At 42.1% G+C, this 23,239-nt stretch overlaps 1 protein-coding gene across 1 annotated transcript in view; it reads right to left on the bottom strand.

The window, feature by feature from the left end:
- Window positions 1-23,239, bottom strand: part of LOC145415444 (uncharacterized) — a 64,547-nt gene that overhangs the window by 19,144 nt on the left and 22,164 nt on the right. The gene's annotated exons all lie outside the window — the stretch shown is intronic.

The raw sequence follows: 23,239 nt of genomic DNA, 5'->3' as shown, positions 1-23,239 counted from the left end.
ACCCTAGTTAAATAATACATACATATCTGCATTCGATATAAACCATAATCACAGTGTAAGAAAGTTACATCACTCTGATCAGTTCGGTCTCCCTCAAGAAAGCCGTCAGTTTATCAGTCATAACAATATCCCCAACATCCAGGATGGTGGAAAGGGTAAGGGGGACGTTTTCTGCATCCCAGTAATTTATAAGTGAAGCACGTTCACGAATAAATCGCTGACAGCGCAGGATGATATGACTGTTAGAAAACACCGCATCACAGATGTCACAGTGAGGTGGAAATCGTCTTTCAATATATGGTATCATATGGGTGACAAATGTACAGTTCATTTGCAGTCTGGCCAGTATTTTTTCTTCCAGGCGACTGGGACGGTTGGCAGTCTCCCAGTCTCCTAGTTACGGCTTACAGGTTGAAATATTTGGTATGGTCCACTGACTTTACCACGGAAGATTAACTGATTTCTTTCCGAGGGAGAGACTCGACCGTAGATCACGAGGAACGTCCCAAGTCTCCTCGAGTTCCACTGCCGATTTTGCAGGTAAGTCAGCCTGCTCATTGCCGTAGATATGACAATGACCATGCACCCTGATCAGCGTGAAGGACTTGTTGCACAAATGCAATTTATTAACAGTGTGGCCATGGATCTCATAAGAATCCGTAGCGCAAGAAGCGATTGCCTGAACGGATGATTTGAAACCGGAAAATAGGACAAATGAGTCATGCCTACAGTGTAAAGCACAGTCTATGGCTTTGTCAATCACAAAAAGTTCTGAAGTAAACACAGAGGTATGAGTCGGCAAACGATACCTATGGGAACATTCCGTTGACCACACACGAACACCCACACATTCACTCGATTTGGAACCATCAGTGTACATATGGTGAGACCCCAAATGACGTACTACGATGTTATAAAACAAGTGATGGACCTCCACCTCCGGTGCCTTGGCCTTTGGTGCTGGGAGCCATGAGGTATCAACAGTGAAGTTCAGTGGCTCTGAAGGAGTTATATTTTTAAACACCAACTTGTCAAAGTCACTGAGGTTCACACCAAGCTCCTAAGCCAGTAAGTGGAGGCGAACGGCGAGTGGCTGATGAATCTCCCACATAAGGTGGTGGTATTGACGCAAGGGGGCACAGGCCACATTGCCGATATTACTTTTCCTGATGGTCCGCAACCCATATGAAAGTGCCAGGTGGTCTTGGCGAATACGGAGGGGAGGTACAGTCGCCTTCACTTATAAGTACTACACCAACTTGTGGCATCTTGGTTGATGTGGCACCACTGTGTTTGTTTACATCGTCGTATTAAGACGCGAATGAGTTGGAGGAACCCCAGCATAGTGGTCAGGTACTGACAATTACATTACTATGATCTGTGTAGTGCTTATATAAAAGACGTAATGTAATTGAACTTGTGCCTGTAATTAGAGCTTAATTTAAGGTGATGGTGCTGGGACCAGTAAGGGAGTTGGATGCTTCGTAGTGATGTTCAGGGGTGGTGTTGGTCCGAAGCAGGCCTTGTTTTACTGACACGCGAGCCAAAATATGCTTGCCTAGTGCAACATATAATGAAGGATGAACATATTCATTATATATATATATATATATATATATATATATATATATATATATATATATATATATATATATATATATATATATATATATATATATATATATTATATATATATATATATATATATATATATATATATATATTATATATATATATATATTAAATATATATATATATATATATATATATATATATATATATATTTATATTTATATATTATATATATATATATATATATATATATATATATACATATATATATATATATATATATATATATATATATATACATATATATATATATATACATATATATATATATATACATATATATATATATATATATATATATATATATATATATATATATATATATATATATATATATATATATATATATATATATATATATATATATATATAGATAGATAGATATAGATAGATAGATATATATATATATTGTCACGAATCAATTCGCGACATTTCCCTTTTGTGAGAAGCCACGAACTATTAGTGGAAAACTCACTGTGTATCGCTCAGTTAACCGTTTCTCTCTCCATTTCGGAGTATACTTTTCAAAACATTCGTCACTTTCAAAAGTGACCGATTTAATGCACGTCACTAAGTGTTCTACTGAGCAATACAATTTTTTTTTATTGTTCGCCCCTGCTTGCCTCAACCGTTAGCCACGCCTTCTTCCGGTGGCTTGTGCGTCCTGCCTATACATCATTTGAATTCAGTCTAGTTGTGGCTTTGACGGAGAGAGGTCCTGTGCTCCAGAAGTGTGAGAGAAGAGGTCGCTAGCACCCAGACTCCACTGAGACAGTTATCCAGTACTCCCAACCTTAGTTCAGCTTCGGGTGATACAAAGCATTCATCGACTATAGTATTTCCTTTTGTATTTTGTAGTCTTAAGAGTTTAGTTAAGGTGTTTTTTTCCTAGGCGTAAGTATTTAGCTTTTGTCTGAGTGAGTGAGTGCGGTCTCACTGATTTGATTTGAAATGTAACATTAAATTTATTTTTTGTAATCAATAAATTTAACAGTTCTTTTTCTTGAGCTTAATGTAAAGTAAACACTTGTTTCATTTCTCTGAATTAAGCTTATTTCCCACATAGCTCCTAGCTTGCATAGACGTTTTACTATTCATAACTGGTACTTAGACCAGTCTTGTTGTATTAACTTAATATCCGTTGTGCCACCTAGGAGTTTAAGCATCAGCAAGAACCTGTTATTATTATTAGTATTAGTTATTTATTGTCAGGGGTGAAGTAACTTTCTCCAGAGGCTAACAGTACTAATTCAGCATTTGTGAGTAATTAGTCTGCTGTGTACTGTTGAGAAAGTTTATAAATTCTCGTTCTTAGAGAATCGCAGCAAGTCAGCGTAAAGTAATCATTGCTTGATGTAGCAGGACAATCATTGTCCTTGCTCCTCAATATTATTGAATATTAATATCAATTTAAATATTTAAGCAGCAATTATTTTAAAAATATCGTGATATGATAAAAAAAAAAAAAACGTGACAATTGGCGACCTCATTCCAGGATATTAACTCCTAGCTCTAAAGCTATTCACGAGATAGTGCTCATTCATTCATATTTAGGTATTTATAATTAAAGTTTATAGGCACAAGTTTACTGGTGTTTACCGTTAATTTAGCAAGTGAATTTTTGCTTTATTAATCCGTAGAGTACTTAACTCTATTTAGTACTTTATTTTTGGTAACGCCAGACGATTTTATTCGCTCCTGGGTAGTCGTTGTACCCATTGTGTTAATTATTGAGTTCTCATTTATTTGCATTTTTGCTTTAATCTTTGCCAGTTAACTAGATAAGACTGGTCACCACTAGCTTGTGTCTGCATTCTTTACTTGTGTTTATTAGTATTCGTCGCTAAGCAGTCAGTACTCAGTTTCGGTTACTTAGTAAATTGAGCTAGCATCATGGCAGCCAGTGCTTATGTACAGGAAGCCAAAGATATGGGTCTCACAGACCCAGAGAAAATACAGAGTTACGTTCTCTCACGGTTCAATTACGAGCAAGAACGTGAGAAAGATGCTCGAAGAGCGTAGAATCCAACGCGAACACGAGCGAGAACAGCGTAAGGAACGCGAAAAGGAGCGCGAACACGAGCAGAAACAACGCGAGCTCGAGTTAGAAAAAGAGCGACAACAGCGCGAACACGAGCAGAAACAACGCGAGCTCGAGTTAGAAAAAGAGCGACAACAGCGTGAACACGAGCAGAAACAACGCGAGCTCGAGTTAGAAAAAGAGCGACAACAGCGCAAACACGAGCAGAAACAACGCGAGCTCGAGTTAGAAAAAGAGCGACAACAGCGCGAACACGAGCGAGAACAGCGCGAATACGAGCGTGAACAACGCGAGAGAGAACGAGAGCACGAACGTGCCGAACGTGAGGCACGTGAAAAACACGAATATGAAATGATGAAGCTCAAGCGAGATTCCTTGGCTTCAGATACATCTGGTGCAGTTGGTCAAAGCTCCACAAGCGTTTCCCCTGCACATGTCCTGGCGACCCCACGCATCAAGCTTCCTTCATACAAGGAAAGCGAGCGAATCGAGCCGTACATAGCTCGTTTTGAGGACATGGCAGACATGTATCAACTGGATGAGGCAGCTAAGCGGCTTCAGTTTCTTAGCCTATTTGAGGGCCCTGCCCTCGATATTCTCCACAGAATTCGTGGAGACAATCTCACATATGAGATGATGAAAGCTGCACTCATTAAGGCGTATGGTCTCACAGTAGACGACGCCAAAGTCCAGTTCATGCGAGCTCGTCTCCAAGACAAGGAGACAGCTGTTCAGTTCCTTGATCGTCTCACAGCTTACTTAAATGAGTGGATGGAGAAAGATGAAACTCCTTCCACGCGTGAGGGGATAATTGACCTTATGCTGCGTACACAGCTAGAGAGGTTGTGGCCTGCTGAGCTCATAGCACAGCTTAAGATCTGCCAGGTGAAAGATGCCAGCCAAATGGTAGAGAAGGCTGACGCATTCTTTACTGCATACGGGTATCAAGCTCGTAAACAAAACACCTGGAACAGAAAACCTGATAAATCTGGGAAGTCGTCTCAGACTGAACCCCAGCAACAAGGTCATTCTCAGAATAATGGCCAAGGTCCGAAACCGCAGTGGAAGGACCAGGGGCAAAACACTCAGAAACCTGAGTGGAAGAGGTACAACAGGTACCCTAACCAGCAGCAGTATCAGCCATGCAACCGACCGTCGGGACAAACTTTTTCACCACGAGCTCAAAAGAGGCAGGAAGCGAATGCAGCCTTCATTCCTCAGCAGCAGCATGGTGGTCACGTCCCTACCAGTGTGGGTACTTCCCCACAGTTCACTAGTCCCACAGTGACAGTGAACCCCCCTCCACAGATGGCCAATGTTCCATCTTCCCAACATAACCCTCAAGGCACAATGTTTGCCGCATCAATTCAGCAGCCTCATGAGTGGCTAGCTGCTTCCTCCACAGGCCCTCCCACAGGTGACAGTACCTTCCTTGTCCAGCCAGGGTTTGTGGGAGGCATTCCTGTGAAGGTCCTGAGAGACAATGGTTCCTCAGGTTGCTCTGTTAAGCAGAGTTTAGTTCGGCCTGAGCAGTATACAGGTCGACAGATCCATGCAAACCTTATTGATGGATCAGTGAGATTGTTCCCTGAGGCATGTATCCAGGTGGCATCTCCATTTTATACTGGTACGACACTCGCAGTTGTCATGCCAGAACCTTTATTTGAACTCATCATCGGCAACATTCAAGGAGTCAAGGATAGTTGCTCCAATGATGATGCTACTCAGACTTCGGCTGCTGCGGTAACACGAGCCATGGCTGAGGCTCCAGATTGTGTCACCCCTGTGATCATTGAATCGCCGCAAGATCTGATGTGTAGTCAACTTGTTGTACAAGAACAACATTCTGACCCGACACTTGCTGCCGTGCGGAACAAACAAAAGGGTCGAGTGATAAAGTATTCACGGGGAGGTCGAGCAAAGTTCCTTCGCAAACAAGGACGGCTCTACCGTGAGTCACGAACACCCGAGGGCGAGGTTCGACTGCAGTTTGTCGTTCCTGCCAAGTACCGCCTAGCAGTGTTACAATGGGGTATTTGTTCAGCCTCAGGAGGTCACATGGGGAAAAGGAAGACCCAGGGCCGTATCCGAGCTTACTTTTTCTGGCCAGGGATGGGACGAGACATAGATAGTTTTGTCCGTTCCTGCAGTGTGTGCCAAAGTATCACCACTAATCAGGAACATGCCCTTCCTGTGCCATTTGTAACCACACCTGTAATCTCTGAGTCAGTTGAGAGACAGGGTAGTGGTGAAGTGGGTGCAGACCTGATGTCTCGCCCATTGGCCCCACAGGACACATTATGTCCAGGGCCTGTACATACATATTATGTACCGTAAGTTAAGGGGGAAGTGAGAATTCCGCAGAGGCGACTTGAGGCTATGGAAGACCCGAGTTTGCACAAGGATTCTCAGCTCCCCGATACTAATATAAGTACTGTAGGTTAAGGGGGAAGTTCGAGAGAGAACTCCGCAGAGGCGACTTGAGGCTATGGAAGACCCAAGTTTGCACAAGGATTCTCAGCTCCCCGATACTAATATAAGTACTGTAGGTTAAGGGGGAAGTTCTAGAGAGAACTCCGCAAAGGCGACTTGAGGCTACGGAAGACCCAAGTTTGCACAAGGATTCTCAGCTCCCCAATACTAATATAAGTACTGTAGGTTAAGGGGGAAGTTCGAGAGAGAACTCCGCAGAGGCGACTTGAGGCTATGGAAGACTCGAGTTTGCACAAGGATTCTCAGCTCCCCAATACTAATATAAGTACTGTAGGTTAAGGGGGAAGTTCGAGAGAGAACTCCGCAGAGGCGACTTGAGGCTATGGAAGACCCGAGTTTGCACAAGGATTCTCAGCTTCCCGATATTAATATAAGAACTGTAGGTTAAGGCACAGGTTGAGGACCCGTGTGCAGTTCAAGGCTATGGAAGACCTGAGTTTGCACAAGGATTCTCAACTTGCCGACACTAATCGTGTGCTAAAATTAATGGCGACCTCGAGTGTACTTTTCGTAGCATGTACTGATTGCTAGGCAGAGAGAGTAATTGTAACGTAATAAGAATTTTGTCTCATTGACACTTTTGATGCTCCACCTTAATTGGTTTTGCAGGTTCAGCAATGGGTGTAGCAGTTTTGCTGTGCGGGCCAGCTGATCGTCTGCCGCACGCTGCCGCCTCTTCTCCTCTGCCTTCATCGTCACCATATTATTTACTGTGTCATTTTACACGTAGGTACAGTTACACTACAACTGTCACACCTACACCGTGTATTACATACATCACACTACACAACAATTAGTTGTCAGTGTAAATGTAGCGACTTTTCGCTCAGTTTGACCTGAGTACAGGATTTTCACCGTCGTCACGGAGTTTTTCCCTCAAGCTTGCTTCTATTAACATAAATACGAGTTTTTTTTCGCTCACTGGCGACTGTGACTTTCTCCTGTAGCAGGATAGCACACACACCACAGTGTGAATCTTGTGTGACTGAGTTAGGATGTGTACATATATATATATATCCACAAATTTTTTCCCATAAGGAAAAAATTTAATTTTGTAGGGCCGTAATGTCACGAATCAATTCGCGACATTTCCCTTTTGTGAGAAGCCATGAACTATTAGTGGAAAACTCACTGTGTATCGCTCAGTTAACCGTTTCTCTCTCCATTTCGGAGTATACTTTTCAAAACATTCGTCACTTTCAAAAGTGACCGATTTAATGCACGTCACTAAGTGCTCTACTGAGCGATACAATTTTTTTTTATTGTTCGCCCCTGCTTGCCTCAACCGTTAGCCACGCCTTCTTCCGGTGGCTTGTGCGTCCTGCCTATACATCATTTGAATTCAGTCTAGTTGTGGCTTTGATGGAGAGAGGTCCTGTGCTCCAGAAGTGTGAGAGAAGAGGTCGCTAGCACCCAGACTCCACTGAGACAGTTATCCAGTACTCCCATCCTTAGTTCAGCTTCGGGTGATACAAAGCATTCATCGACTATAGTATTTCCTTTTGTATTTTGTAGTCTTAAGAGTTTAGTTAAGGTGTTTTTTCCTAGGCGTAAGTATTTAGCTTTTGTCTGAGTGAGTGAGTGCGGTTTCATTGATTTGATTTGAAATGTAACGTTAAATTTATTTTTTGTAATCAATAAATTTAACAGTTCTTTTTCTTGAGCTTAATGTAAAGTAAACACTTGTTTCATTTCTCCGAATTAAGCTTATTTCCCACATAGCTCCTAGCTTGCATAGACGTTTTACTATTCATAACTGGTACTTAGACCAGTCTTGTTGTATTAACTTAATATCCGTTGTGCCACCTAGGAGTTTAAGCATCAGCAAGAACCTGTTATTATTATTAGTATTAGTTATTTATTGTCAGGGGTGAAGTAACTTTCTCCAGAGGCTAACAGTACTAATTCAGCATTTGTGAGTAATTAGTCTGCTGTGTACTGTTGAGAAAGTTTATAAATTCTCGTTCTTAGAGAATCGTAGCAAGTCAGCGTAAAGTAATCGTTGCTTGATGTAGCAGGACAATCATTGTCCTTGCTCCTCTATATTACTGATTATTAATATCAATTTAAATATTTAAGCAGCAATTATTTTAAAAATATCGTGATATGATAAAAAAAAACCCGTGACACACACACACACACATATATATATATATGTATATATATATATATATATATATATATATATATATATATATTATATATATATACTATATATATATATATATATATATATATATATATATATATATATAATATATATATATATATATATAATATATATATATATATATATATATATATATATATATATATATATATATATTATATACATATATATATATATATATATATATATATATATATATATATATATATATACAGTATATATATACAGGGTGCTTTTGAACAACTCCTACAGACTTTGGGTACTTACTGATCATTTAAAAACAAAATCACTATTCTATAACGAAATGTACAAAAACTAACCTTTAATGAGTTATATGACTCAATGATTGTGGCCCAAGCCCGTGTTCTACTCCGAATACGGGCCGTGGTCCCCACCCAACCCCCACCCAAAACCCGCATTCTCCTACCACCCCAGTTCCCTAGTTTATGGACTACATTGTTTAGTTATTAATGTTATAACATATAGGGATGATAATATAATTTTATTTACAAACCGAAAAGAGATCCCAGTTAAATTTCTGTAATATCATACATTTTCATATTTTTCATTCAACTACTATGTTCAAATCCATACTCTCAGTTCCACTACTCAATACAGATAACTATGATGCTGTACTGTAAAGTTTTGAATAATGATAAATTCATAATCCCCCCCCCCCCGTGCCACGTTGGGTAGGCTGCTTCTCTCGTGCTTAGAGAGGTTACGTCCCGTCGACTGTGGATAGCATTTAGATGGATAACCGCTGAGGTGGGAGGGAGGCGGTGTATTTGGTGTGACATGGCTGGGGTATCTCACAACATCCCCTCTGGCGATGACGTGGCATTATTTGCCACATCCGCCCCTACCTAACCTTACAAGGTAGGGGAGGTGGGTTCAGCAGTGGACTTAATGGCTGAACAAATATTATTATTATTAAATACATAATAATTTGAAGCTTTGAACATTTTCAAACTCTGAATCTTTTTAGTGAAATAATGATATCCTGTGTATGCTGTTTTACAAAAGTGTATATATAGACTGCATGACTGAAGCGGTTATGTGAACATGAAATAGTTGTAATATAGTGTAAATATAATTTTAATATGAGATCACAGACACTTACAAGTCATCTATTTGTCACAGAAAAGGTTACGGTATTGAAATATCGGACTTAGATTAACTATTTATTAATATATGATATATCTACAATCTACACACATTAACATACCTCAGAAAGAGCTTACAGTAGGTGTTCCATTTGTCTACCCCCAACATCAATGCACAGACGACATCGGCGGACCATAGACTGACGAACGCACTCAAATAACATTGGTGAGGTACATACTTGACTGCATGCAGCTTGAATCCGCGGAAGTAAATCAAACTCAGTGTCAACAGAGGTTTCATATACAAGTGATTTGATATGACCCCACAATAGAAATCTATGGGGTTAAGGTCAGGTGATCGTGCCGGACAGGAAAAGGGTCCGCCATTTTCTACCCACCTGCCAGGAAAACGCGTATCAGGGTATTCACGTACAGTCCTGCTGAAGTGGGCAGGTGCACCGTTGTGCATAAACCACATCCTTCCGCGTGTTGTCAAAGGTACATCATCTAATACTATTGGCAACTCATTTTGTAGGAATTCATAAATAGGGCCTGTTAGTTGACCAGGAAGTACATGAGGACCTATGACGTAATCGCCAATTATGCCGCACCATACATTCACTGAAAATCGATGCTGGTGTCCTCTATGCCATGTTATATGAGGATTCTCATCCCAGGAATGTAAATTATGGCTGTTAAAAATCCCTGTTCTTGTAAAACTTGCTTAATCTGTGAACAATATGTTGCTAGCAAAGTCATTATTTCGTGCATTTTCATCCAAATACCACTGGCAGAAGGTAGTGCGTCTTGGGAAATCATCTGGCATTAAATGTTGTACTTTCTGGAAATTATATGGATAAAGAAGTTGCTCGTGAAGTACCGGGTACTTGCTATATGGTAGAATGACTGATAGCCATGTCACTAGCTATGCCACGAGTGATACCTTTAGGATTATTTCCAATACTCTCTAGAATTCTCTTACATTTGGGGTGTCCGGACAAAGCGTTGTAGTCCCGTGTCTACTATACAACGGCGAAATGATCCTCTCTTCCTTAGTCTTCTGCCTATGGCAGTGAAAGTAGTGTGACATGGACGATACCGCTGGGGAAACCTTTCTGCACAAAGTCGGGCAGCTACCCTGCCTTGTCCCTTAACAGCACCGTATGTCAGATGCATATCGCCAACTCTGCATATGTGAACCTGTACAAACTGACAACTTGCAAGGAAAGAAGCATTGACTTTGACCAACACATAACGGCTATTGCACTGCTGAACCTCTTACAGCGGCAGGCCTACTGAACAGAGGTAAACAATATTGTACTTGTCACGGGGTTTTTAAGAGTATGCAGTATTAAAGAATAATATTCAATAATACTTGAGAACAGGACAAAGTACTGACTTGTGAAAATCAAGCAATGATAACTTTATCCCGGCTTACTTCGCCAATTCTCTAAGGACGAGAATTTATAAACTTTCTCAACAGTACACAGCAGAGGCTAATGACTCACTCGTGCTGTTTATTAGTACTGTTGGCCTCTGGAGAAAGTGACTCCACCCCTGACAATCAATAACTAATGCTATTAATGATAAACAGGTTCTTGATGGTGCAATTAACTCCTGGTTGCACAATGGATTTTAAACTTAATACAAAAGGACTGGCCTAAGACCCAGTTATGAATAATGCAAAGCATTTATGCTAACTAGGAGCTATAACTAAAATAAGCTTAATGGAGAAATAAAACACGAGTTTACATTACATTAAGCTCAAGAGAAAAGAACTGTAAATTTATTGATTACAATGAAATAAATTTACGTTACATGTTTCAAATGACTTCAAAATAAGGAGGTCGCACTCACTCGCTCACTCAAAAGCTAAACTCTTAAACCTAGGAAAACGAAAAGAAATACTGGTCAGAGAGTGGACTAAGCGGATGACTGGTGTCGTGCCGAGGAAGAACGCTGCACACGCCGAGCCTCTCGCCAAATCACACTAGGTGGGAATTCAGGAACTGGACAATGGCAGCGGCGGGAGCTGGGCATCGGCTAAGGAAGGACGCTGCTAACCTGCTTCCACGGCGCTCAAATCTTGACTGAGTTCAAATCGTGAGAGAGAGGCAAGTGTCGAGCCGCTCTTGCTAATGGGTAGAATGAGCGAAACACGCCCATAACAAATCACTCAGCAGAGGTGCTAATGTCGCGCACAAAGACGATCACTTATGAAACAGTGAAAAATGGTTCTGAAAACACCCCCGATCAGGTGAATACGTGGCAGTTGACTGAGTGATACATACTGGGATTCCACTAGAATTCGCGGTTTCCCACCAGTTTAATATCATGAGTTTATTTAAATATAAGATCGCTCCAACTCGTGACATTATGCCCTATCAAAAATGATTTTTTTTCTCAGGAAAAAAAATTCAATACACATACATATAAATCCTAACTCAGTCACACAAGATTCACACTGTGGTGTGTGTGTGCTATCCTGCTACAGGAGAAAGTCACAGTCGCCAGTGAGCTAAAAAAAAATATCGTATTTACGTTAATAGAAGCAAGCTTGAGGGAAAAACTCAGTGACGACGGTGAAAAATCCTGTACTCAGGTCAAACTGAGCGAAAAGTTCGCTACATTTACATTAACAACTAATTGTTATGTAGCATGATATATGTGATACATGGTGTAGGTGTGACAGTTGTAGTGTAACTGTACCTACGTGTAATATTACATAATGCAAGTCAACAGTAAATGATGACAACGAAGCAGAAGAGAAGAGGCGGCAGCATGCATCAGTGATGATCAGCTGTTCTGCACGGCAATGCTGCACCTGCGAAGGCAATCAAGGTGGAGCATCAAAAGTGTCATTTCTCTCTCTCTGCCTAGCAATCAGTACTTATGTTACAAAAAACACACTATTTACGTTATTAACTAGGAAATGTAGTCAAGGCGTTTCTGCAGGACATCAAACGCTGACCCAGTTTACTGGTTAAACCCTAAACTTAATTAGCGAAAAGACTGGGCGTTTCTGCAGGACATCAAACGCTGCAATTCACTAAATTAACCAGGGAACGTGGTCAAGAGCGAAAAGACTGCGTTTCTGCAGGACATCAAACGCTGCAATTCACTAGGACCCTATTTACTGGTTAAACTAACTCTACACTTACGATTAACATTAGGAAGCTGAGAATCCCCACCCAATCTTGGGCAGGTCACATTTTAACACCCACCGTGGGTGTGAACACTCATGTGGATAATGTGCATTCTCTGGGAATCCTCTGAGAGGCCCACAGCTCGAGACGTTCCACAAGGTAATTCATACACAGCCTCGGACTGTCTCTGCAGGGTTCTCGAACTTCCCCCTTAACTTACGGTACATATGTATGTACAGGCCCTAGACATACTGTGTCCTGTGGGGCCAATGGGTGAGACGTCAGGTCCGCACCCACTTCACCACTGCCCTGTCTCTCAACTGACTCAGAGATTATGGGTGTGGTTTCAAACGGCACAGGAAGGACATGTCCCTGATTAGTGGTATGTGGACACACATTGCAGGAACGCACAAAACTATCTATTTCTTGTCCCATCCCTGGGCCAGAAAAAGTCAGCATGGATACGGCCCTGGGTTTTCCTTTTGTCCATGTGACCTTCCATCACTGAACAATGACCTAATTCGAACACTGCCCAGCGATACTTCGCGGGAACAACGAACTGCAGTCGAACCTCGCCCTGGGGTGTTTGTGACTCACGGTATAGCCATCCTTGCTTGCGAAGGAACCTGGCTTGACCTCCCTGTGAATGCTTAATCACTTTACCCTCCAGCTTCTTACGCAATGAGGCAAGTGTCAGGTCAGACTGTTCAGACTGTTGTTCTTGGACAACAACTTGGCTACACATCAGATCTTGCGGCAATTCAATGGTCACCGGGGTGACACAGTCTGGAGCCTTAGCCATGGCTCGTGTTACTGTAGCCAAAGTCTGAGTAGTGTCATCTTCAGTTCAACTATGCTTGGCACTTGGAATATTGCCTATGATAAGGTCAAATAAGGGTTCTGGCATGACAACTGCCAGTGTCGTACCAGTGTAAAATGGAGATGCCACCTGGATACGTGCCTCAGGGAACAATCTCACTGATCCATCAATAAGGTTAGCTTGGATCTGTCGACCTGCATACTCCTCAGGCCGAACTAGACTCTGCCTGACAAAGCAACCTGAGGAACCATTGTCTCCCAGGACCTTCACAGGAATGCCTCCCACAAACCCTGGCTGAACAAGGATGGCACTGTCACCTGTGGGAGGATCTGTGGAGGAAGCAGCCAGCCACTCATGAGGCTGCTGAATAAATGATGCAGCAAACATGGTGCCCTGAGAATTTGATACTTGAGGGGTCGTACTCACTGTCGGGGAAGATGGAGCATTGACCTCCTGTGACACAGTGTTCACTGTCGCTGTGGGACTAGAGAACTGTGGGGTAGTACCTGTACTGCTAGGGACAACACCACCGTGCTGCTGCTGAGGAATGAAGGCTGCGTTAGCCTCCTGCCTCCGATACACTGGGGCTGGTGCTGAAAAGGTTTGTCCTGTCGGTCGATTGCATGGCTGATACTGCTGCTGGTTAGGGTACCTGTTACACCTCTTCCACTCAGGCTTCTGAGTATTTTGCCCTTGGTCCTTCCTCTGCGGTTTTGGACCTTGGCCATTATTCTGAAAACAGCCTTATTGCTGGGGTTCGGTCTGAGATGGTTTCCCAGATTTATCAGGTTTCCTGTTCTAGGTATGCTGCTTGCGAGTTTGATACCCGTATGCAGTGAAGAATGCGTCAGCCTTCTCCACCATTTGGCTGGCATCCTTTGCCTGGCAGATCTTAAGCTGAGCCATAAGTTCAGTAGGCCACAACTTTTCTAGCTGCTTGTGCAGCATAAAGTCGATTATCCCCTCACACGTGGAAGGAGTTTCATCTTTCTCCATCCACTCACCTAAGTAAGCAGTAAGCCGGTCAAGAAACTGAACGGCAGTCTCTTTTTCCTGTAAACGCACCCTCATGAACTGACTCTTGGCGTCGTCAACTGTGAGATCATATGAGTGCGGCCTTCATCATCTCATACGTGAGATTGTCTCCACAAATTCTGTGGAGAATATCGAGGGCAGGGCCCTCAAACAGGCTAAGAAACTGAAGCCACTTAGCTGCATCATCCAGCTGGTACAGTTGACCCATGTCTTCAAAACGAGCTATGTATGGCTCGATTCGCTCGCCTTCCTTGTATGGGGGAAGCTTGATGTGTGGGGTTGCCATAATAAGTGCAGGGATAGCGCTTGTGGTGCTTGGGCCAGCTGCACCAAATGTGTCTGAAGCCAAGGAATCTAGCTTGAGCTTCAACATTTCAATTTCATGTTTTTCGCGTGCTTCTCGCTCGGCACGTTCGTGTTCTCGTTCTCTCTCGCGTTCCTCGTGCTGTTCTCGCTTGTATTCACGCTCTTTTTCACGTTCCTCACTCTGAATTCGACGCTCCTCACGAGCATCACTCTCGTGTTGCTGCTCGTAAGTAAACTGAGAGAGGACATAGTCCTTTATTTTCTCGGGGTCTGTAAGCCCCATATCTTTAGCTTCCTGTACACAGATGCTGGTAGACATGATGCTAAGTCAATCTAAGTGAACTAGAGACTCAGTACCGACTGCAATTTTGCAGAGATAGATGCCAATAATCGAGAATAAAGAATATAGGCACAGGTTAGTGGTGACCAGTTTTATCTAATTAACCCATCACATCCTGACCACTTTCGCACCTCCGACACCTCCCAGTCCCCACCATTTTTGGATTTTTTTTTTTTTTTGGCTGAAACCTCCGCTTTTGGTGAGAAACATCGAAAATTCGTAGAGAAATCGCTCACCTGAGATTTAAAATACTCGATACAGGTAGGAGTACCTCCTTACCTTACAGGGTTTTCTATCAGGCTGGCTGCAAAGAATACGAGTTCTATGGGAGGATAACTATTTCACACCACTCCTAAACGGTATTTATTTATTTATTTGGTACGAATTTATATGTAGTATGAAAGTATATTGGTTTTCAAACAGTAATATAGGCATCACTCACTAACTCATCACCATTCCTGACCTTCTTTTGCCACATTACCTGATCATCATTTCTGACTGTTTCTTCCTCTAATGCTATGTAAACTTTGTCCTCCACATTGTCATCGATTGGGGAATCACTCTGGCCCTGAATGTCTTTATTGGCCAGGTCACTGGTAACAGGTGAATTGCAGAGTCAATGGCGTGCGGGGGAGTGGGAGGTTATGTGGTGTAAGGCATTGTCCCTGCTTGGCATCTTGTAGAGGAATAGAGGAAGGTGTCCCGTGTATACGTACGAAAAATCACTAGCGAAAATTGAAAATTGTGCAAATTAGGGACCTTGCAATTGCAAAACGTACCAGTACATCGACGGGACTGGCAAATGCAAAATGTTGCAATGTACCCATACGTTGATGGGACGTCTCGGGTTAAACTGGTAAAGAAAGAAAATTAAACAAACAACTGACTATTATGTAAATCAATAGAACTGAATCATAATCACCAGTAAGACAGTGCCTATAGACTTTAATGATAAATACCTAAGTATGTGTGAGTGAGTATTATCTCGTGAATAGCTTTAGAGCTAGGAGTTAATATCCTGGAATGAGGTCGCCAAATGTCACGGGGTTTTTAAGAGCATGCAATATTAAAGAATAATATTCAATAATACTTGAGAACAGGACAAAGAAATGACTTGTGAAAATCAAGCAATGATTAATTTATTCTGCCTTACTTCGCCGATTCTCTAAGGACGAGAATTTATAAACTTTCTCAACAGTACACAGCAGAGACTAATGACTCACTCATGTTGTTTATTAGTATTGTTGGCCTCTGGAGAAAGTAGTTCCAACCCTGACAATCAATAACTAATGCTATTAATGATAAACAGGTTCTTGATGGTGCAATTAACTCCTGGTTGCACAACGGATTTTAAACTTAATACAAAAGGACTGGCCTAAGTACCAGTTATGAATAATGCAAAGCATTTATGTTAACTAGGAGCTATAACTAAAATAAGCTTAATGGAGAAATAAAACACAAGTTTACATTATATTAAGCTCAAGAGAAAAGAACTGTAAATTTATTGATTACAATGAAATAAATTTACGTTACATGTTTCAAATGACTTCAAAATAAGGAGGTCGCACTCACTCGCTCACTCAAAAGCTAAACTCTTAAACCTAGGAAAACGAAAAGAAATACTGGTCAGAGAGTGGACTAAGCGGATGACTGGGCGTTGTTGCTGGGGAAGGATGCTGCACACGCTGAGCCTCTCGCCAAATCACGCTAGGTGGGAAATCAGGAACTGGACAATGGCGGCGGCGGGAACTGGGCGTCGGCTAAGGAAGGACGCTGCCACACAGGCTGCTAACCTGCTTCCATGGCGCTCAAATCTTGACTGAGTTCAAATCGTGAGAGAGAGGCAAGTGTCGAGCCGCACTTGCTAACGGCTAGAATGAGCGAAACGCGCCCATATCAAATCATTCAGCAGAGGTGCTAATGTCGCGCACAAAGACGATCACTTATGAAACAGTGAAAAATAGTTCTGAGAACACTCCCTATCGGCTGAATACGTGGCGGTTGACTGAGTGATACATACTGGGATTCCACTAAAATTCGCGGTTTCCCACCAAAGTTTAATGTCACGAGTTTATTTAAATATAAGATCGCCCCAACTCGTGACAGTGCTGTCTGTTTAATATCAGGAACTAGCAAATGCAGGCAAGATAATCATCAATACTTGCGGGTTATCTGAAGCGATGACAAGGATGACTTATTTCTTTGAGTGTCCAAGATGGTTATTTATACCCTGTCCTACAAAATATGTACTGTACTTAAAAAAAAAAAAAAAAAAGCACACCTATTGATGTGTAGCTAGCATTGTTTGATTTGTATAATATACGTAGAAAAGCGATAAATTTACGTATGGACTTGTAAGCAGATAATATGCATTTGGAACGACCATTAGTATTCTGACAAGACTAAATTGGAATATTTCTATTTACCAAAAGTTACCACAATCACACGAAAAAATGAGTAGGCCTACATTAGAATTTAATGAGGAATTGTGCAAAAGCACACACAAGCGTTCTTGACTTTTTTACCCTAGAGAAATACATAAAATAATTTGAACATTCTCTGTAACATACACACACACGCATACACGCACACACACGCACGCACGCACACACACATACATCGTGGGACCTGATATCACTCACCAGGTGCAAACTCAGCAGCAGTCTTAGCTGTTACTTCGTTATAGCTGCAAGTTACCTACGGTATGGATAATTGTTTTGTGAAGCTTCGATTTTCGCTCCGATCTGCTCGAATGTTGAAGCATTAACTTGTGCTTATCCCTTAATTCCAAATGTGCAACCAGGTAATTGTGCACCTGTCGCATACAGTCGTCGCCTAGAATGATTGACCATATCCTTACGTTATAATTGAAACAATGAAGAAGGACTATTGATAACAACACACACACACACACACACACACACACACACACACACACACACATTCATTTCATTGCCAAATTGACCTTTTGTACTTCATATAAATACAAAAATATGATAAAGAAATGGGAGTCTTTCTGTGGGTTTCATTAGGTTCCATTAGTCATTGCTCACTTTTTCAGTAATATCATGATGATGTGGCTTATAATACCTATCATAATTCTATCGACAACATATCTTTACTCCTTAAAAACCCTAATGTAATCCCTGAACATAACTGTACAAACAACATTGCCACTTTATGGGAATTAACACTATCCAATGGAACTACGTCTCATAAACGACTGGTTTAACCCCAGATGTATTCCGACAGTCGACCCAGGCTTTAGCGTCCGTATTAAGCTACACCAAAGTCTGGGTCGAATGTTGGAACACATCTGGGGCTCAGTCATTCGTTTATGAAAATGATTGGTATTTACACAACATAAAGTTGGGCTGTCTTCTCGGTTTATAAAAGGAACGTTACCATCATCCCTATGTAATAATACTGATATTAAACTAATACTGGTCATAAACTTGGGGACTATGGTGGTAGGGTAAGGAGGAGAGAGCAAGGCCAGTGTTCGGATTAGAAGACAAGCGTGGGTCCACATTCAGTGTTTAATTTCAGCCCTGTAATTTATTAATGGTTAGTTATTTTTAATTTCATCATAGAATAAAATGATTTTGTTTTTAAATGATGAATAGGTACCCAAAACCTGTAAGTATTGTTCAAAAACACCCTGTATATATACTGATGGTAGGCAGGGGCGCTCAACATCCACTCGATGTAATGCTGTTCTTGCGTGCCTGCCCTCTCCTCTATTCCGTCCTTCCGTCCTCCCTCGTCTGCCTTTCCTGCATTATTTCCTCTTCCTTCAGCCTATGGGTGATTTTGCACTGAGTGACGAGCCAAATGGTTCCTGTACTACATCAGGAAACCATTTACTACGCTAGGTGGTAACCATATAATCAAATTATGAAGCCTAGTGGTTTAGTGGGTAATTAAGGTGCTCCAATCTATTGAGACTGTGTAGGTTTATATCCAAGGGGTGGTTGGGGTTTATTACTCACGTAATGCGACTCAGGGATGAGTGAGGCCGATCACCATCATCTTAAAATGTCAGGACCTACTTGCCTAGACCCCGGCTCCTACGCTACTCATGGATCACAAAGGATTAGATGATGAATGAATTTTATCTATCTATCATCCAATCCTACATTGCCCCATGAGGAGCGTAGAAGCCCGGGGCTAGGCAGTTGGTCTCGACATTTAGAGGAGTAACCAGCCTCACTCATTCCTGAGTGGCATTACATGAGCAATCAACCCCAACCACCCTTGGATATAAACCTTCATCGGCTCAATCCTACTGGAGCGCAATAATTACCCACTAAACCACCAGGTGCCAAAATTTGGTTATATGGTTACCACCCTCAGTTACACAGAGAGTAGGCCAGCATGCTCTCCAGTACAAATTTCTCTATCTACATCAAACTACATGCACAGTACACACTACACTTCCTTTTCCAAAATGCAAAAAAATATGGCGTATCATCACCAAGCCTCGGAGTCCCCAGGGGGGGGGACCATAAATGCCCCCACCATCCGCCCCTCTCCCGGTGACGACTCGAGGTGCCTGGAACCACTGTCTGACTCACTTCTTCTTCATTTCTGCAACATTCGCTGCCTTTCCTCTAACTTTTGCTCTGTTCAGCACCACCTCTCCTCCTCTAAACCTCACCTTTTTCTAACTGAGACTCAGCTGTCTGAGGCAACTGACAGCAAACCCTTTTCTGTATCCTCCTACTTTCTCTATACTCATTTCAAAGCCAAAGGTGGCTGTTGTGTATATATACGCAACGACTTATCTTGCTCTTGTGTTCCTGAACTCAATTCTTCTGAATTCTCTACACTCTGGCTTCGGCTTTCCTGTCATTCTCTGACTAAATATATATGTGCTGTTTACTTATCCCCTAATTCTACTGACTATCAAAAATTCTTCGACTATCTTACTTCTACGATGGAACACATTCTATCCATTTCTCCTTTCTCTGAAATCTCCATTCTAGGAGATTTCAATGTTCACCACCACCTTTGGCTCGCCTCTCCTTTCACTGATCCACCTGGTGAACAAACCTACATCTTTTCTATCCTTAATGACATAGAGCAGCTTGTACAGCACCCTACCCGTATCCCTGACCGCCTTGGAGAGAGCTCCAACATACTTGACCTCTTCCTCACAGCTAATCCTTCTGCTTACTCTGTTAATCTTTTCTCTCCGTTAGGCTCCTCCGATCACAACCTTATCACCTTAACCTGTCCTATCACTCCGGTACGGCCTGTGGACCATCCAGGGAAACGTCGTCTGTGGCATTTTGGAGCCGCGGACTGGGAGGCCCTCAGGCAGTACTTCTTTGATTTTCCCTGGAATGATTATTGCTTCCATGGCCGTGAGCCATCTGAGTGTGCCTTGCGCATTACGGAGGTTATTCTCTCAGGCATGGAAGCATACATTCCTTTCTCATATCCTTTGACTAACGCAAAGCCTTGGCTTAATCACGCTTGTTCTAATGCTGTCCGCAACAAGGAGAGGGCCTACAAAAGGTACCGGAGCCAACCCACCCCTGGATCACATCATCTTTACGTTTCTGCCTGGAATCGTGCTAAGTCTGTTCTTCGTTCTGCTAAAAATAATTTCATCCGTACTAAATGCTCTTAACTCTCCAACTCGAATTCTTCCCGCTCCTTCTGGCACCTTGCCAAAAATCTTTCTAACAACTTTACCTCATCATCCTTCCCTCCTCTTTTCTACTCTGATGGTTCTGTAGCTATTTCTTCTACTGATAAAGCAGATCTCTTCACACAGACTTTCTCCTCCAATTCCACCTTAGACGATTCCGGTGCTGTTCCTCCATCACTTCCCCCCTCTGACTTCCTCATGGCTGACATTAAAATTTCTTCAGCTGATGTATTTTCTGCCATCACTGGCTTCAATACTAACAAGGCATATGGGCCTGATGGGGTCCCTCCTGTTGTTCTCAAGAACTGTGCTTCTGTGCTTACACCCTGCCTAGGCAAACTCTTTTGCCTTTGTCTGTCAATTTGTACCTTTCTTTCTTGCTGGAAGTTCGCTCTCATTCAGCCAGTCTCAAAGAAGGGTGACCACTCCCAACCCTCCAACTATCGTCCAATTACTTTAACGTCCTGTATTTCAAAAATTTTCGAGTCAATTCTAAATAGAAAAATTTTAAGGCATCTTTCCTATCACAACCTTCTTTCCGATCGTCAGTATGGGTTCCGTCAGGGACTCTCCACTGGTGATCTTCTCACCTACCTTTCAGACTCCTGGTCATCCTCCTTTCGGGACTTTGGCGAAAGCTTTGCCATTGCACTTGACATCTCAAAGGTTTTCGATCGAGTCTGGCATAAATCTTTAATTTCCAAACTGCCCTCCTACGGTTTCTATCCTTCTATCTGTGCCTTCATCACTAGCTTCCTTTCTGGTCGTTCTATAGCCGCTGTTGTAGACGGCCATCGTTCTTCTCCTAGATCTATCAACAGTGGTGTTCCTCAGGGCTCTGTCCTATCACCAACTCTCTTCCTTTTATTCATCCATGATCTTCTAAGTTGTACATCTAACCCTATCCACTCATACGCTGATGACTCCACCCTTCACCTTTCCATCCAGTTCCCGCAACGCCCATCTCAACAGTTACTTCAACAAACAAGGGATGAGGCTATGGCACACCTAAAGTCTGACTTGGCTCGAATCTCTAACTGGGGTAAAAATAATATGTTTTTTTTTAATGCATCTAAGACTCAGTTCTTACACCTATCAACCCAACAAAATCTTCCATAGGTATACCCACTAATGTTTAATAATATTCAGCTTAATCCTGCATCATCCTTGAACATGCTTGGGGTTTCATTTACTCGGGACTTATCTTGGAAAGATCATATTACATCTCTTGTAAAATCTGCGTCCAAGAGATTGGGTGTGCTAAGCCGACTCCGCTCTTTCTTTACCCCTGCACAATTGTTGACTCTATACATGGGTTTTATCCGCCCCTGTGTGGAGTACAACTCTCATGTGTGGGAAGGCTCCCCACATACAGCTCTTCTCAATAGGGTGGAGTCAAAGGCTTTTCGTCTCATTAACTCTCCTCCTCTTACAGCCTCCCTTCAACCTCTGTCTCTTCGCTGCACTGTTGCATCTTTATCTGTTTTCTATCGCTACTTTAATGGTCACTGCTCCTCTGAACTGTCTGCTTCCATTCCTCCACCTCTACGACGGGCGCGTAGCACCCGTCTGGCAGCAAACTCTCATCCCTTTTCTGTCCAACTCTCTAATGCAAGAGTTAACCGTTACTCCCAGTCTTTCTTTTATGCAACAGGTCAACTCTGGAACTGTCTCCCTCTGTCTGTATTTCCTGCTTCCTATGATCTCCAGTCTTTCAAACGCAGTGTGTCCAGGCATCTCAAAATGATAGGATCTTGAATTTGGCTCTCTATTGTATTTTGTTTTTCTCTTGGAGGGAACTGTTACTGCGGGCTCATGGCCTTTGGTTCCTTCTTCCTCGCATAAAAAAAAAAAAAACAGCGTTGTAAATGGTTTCCTGGTGTACAGGAAACCATTTGGCTTGTCACTCACTGTAGAGTCACCCACAGGCGGAAAGAAAAGGAAAGAATGAAGGAGAGAAAGACAGAAGAGGGAGTATAAAGTCACCCGTAGGCAGAAGGACAAGGAAAGAATGAAGGAAAGAAAGACAGAAGAGGATGGAAGGGAAGAAGGATGGAAGAGAGGAAAGGGCAGACACCCGAGAGCAGCACTACATCGAGTGAGTGGATGGTGATATATATATATATATATATATATATATATATATATATATATATATATATATATATACATAGAGAGAGAGAGAGAGAGAGAGAGAGAGAGAAAGAGAGAGAGAGAGCATCGAAAGAATAATGCAAGAACAATGACCAGAAAGCAATTTAGGTATGACAGGGATGCGAAGTAATTTATGAAACTGTTCTACAGTGGAAAAATAAAATAAATAAAGGAAAATAAGCAGTGATGAAATGCGGTGGTGTAACACAGTAATACCTAATATCACACACCCAAATAGCTCAGGCAGGCCACCATGACAAATAAAAGCTGGTACAGTATGTTATCATGGGCATAGTATACTCGTAAACTGAACCGCCAAGAGCGACGTTCACGAAGC

This window comes from Coenobita brevimanus, chromosome 102, assembly GCF_032717465.1.
Source record: "Coenobita brevimanus isolate Jiangsu-jjx chromosome 102, ASM3271746v2, whole genome shotgun sequence".
Lineage (NCBI taxonomy): Eukaryota > Metazoa > Arthropoda > Malacostraca > Decapoda > Coenobitidae > Coenobita > Coenobita brevimanus.
The sequence above is the reverse complement of the archived record's forward strand: the minus strand, read 5'-3'. Positions and strand labels throughout refer to the sequence as shown.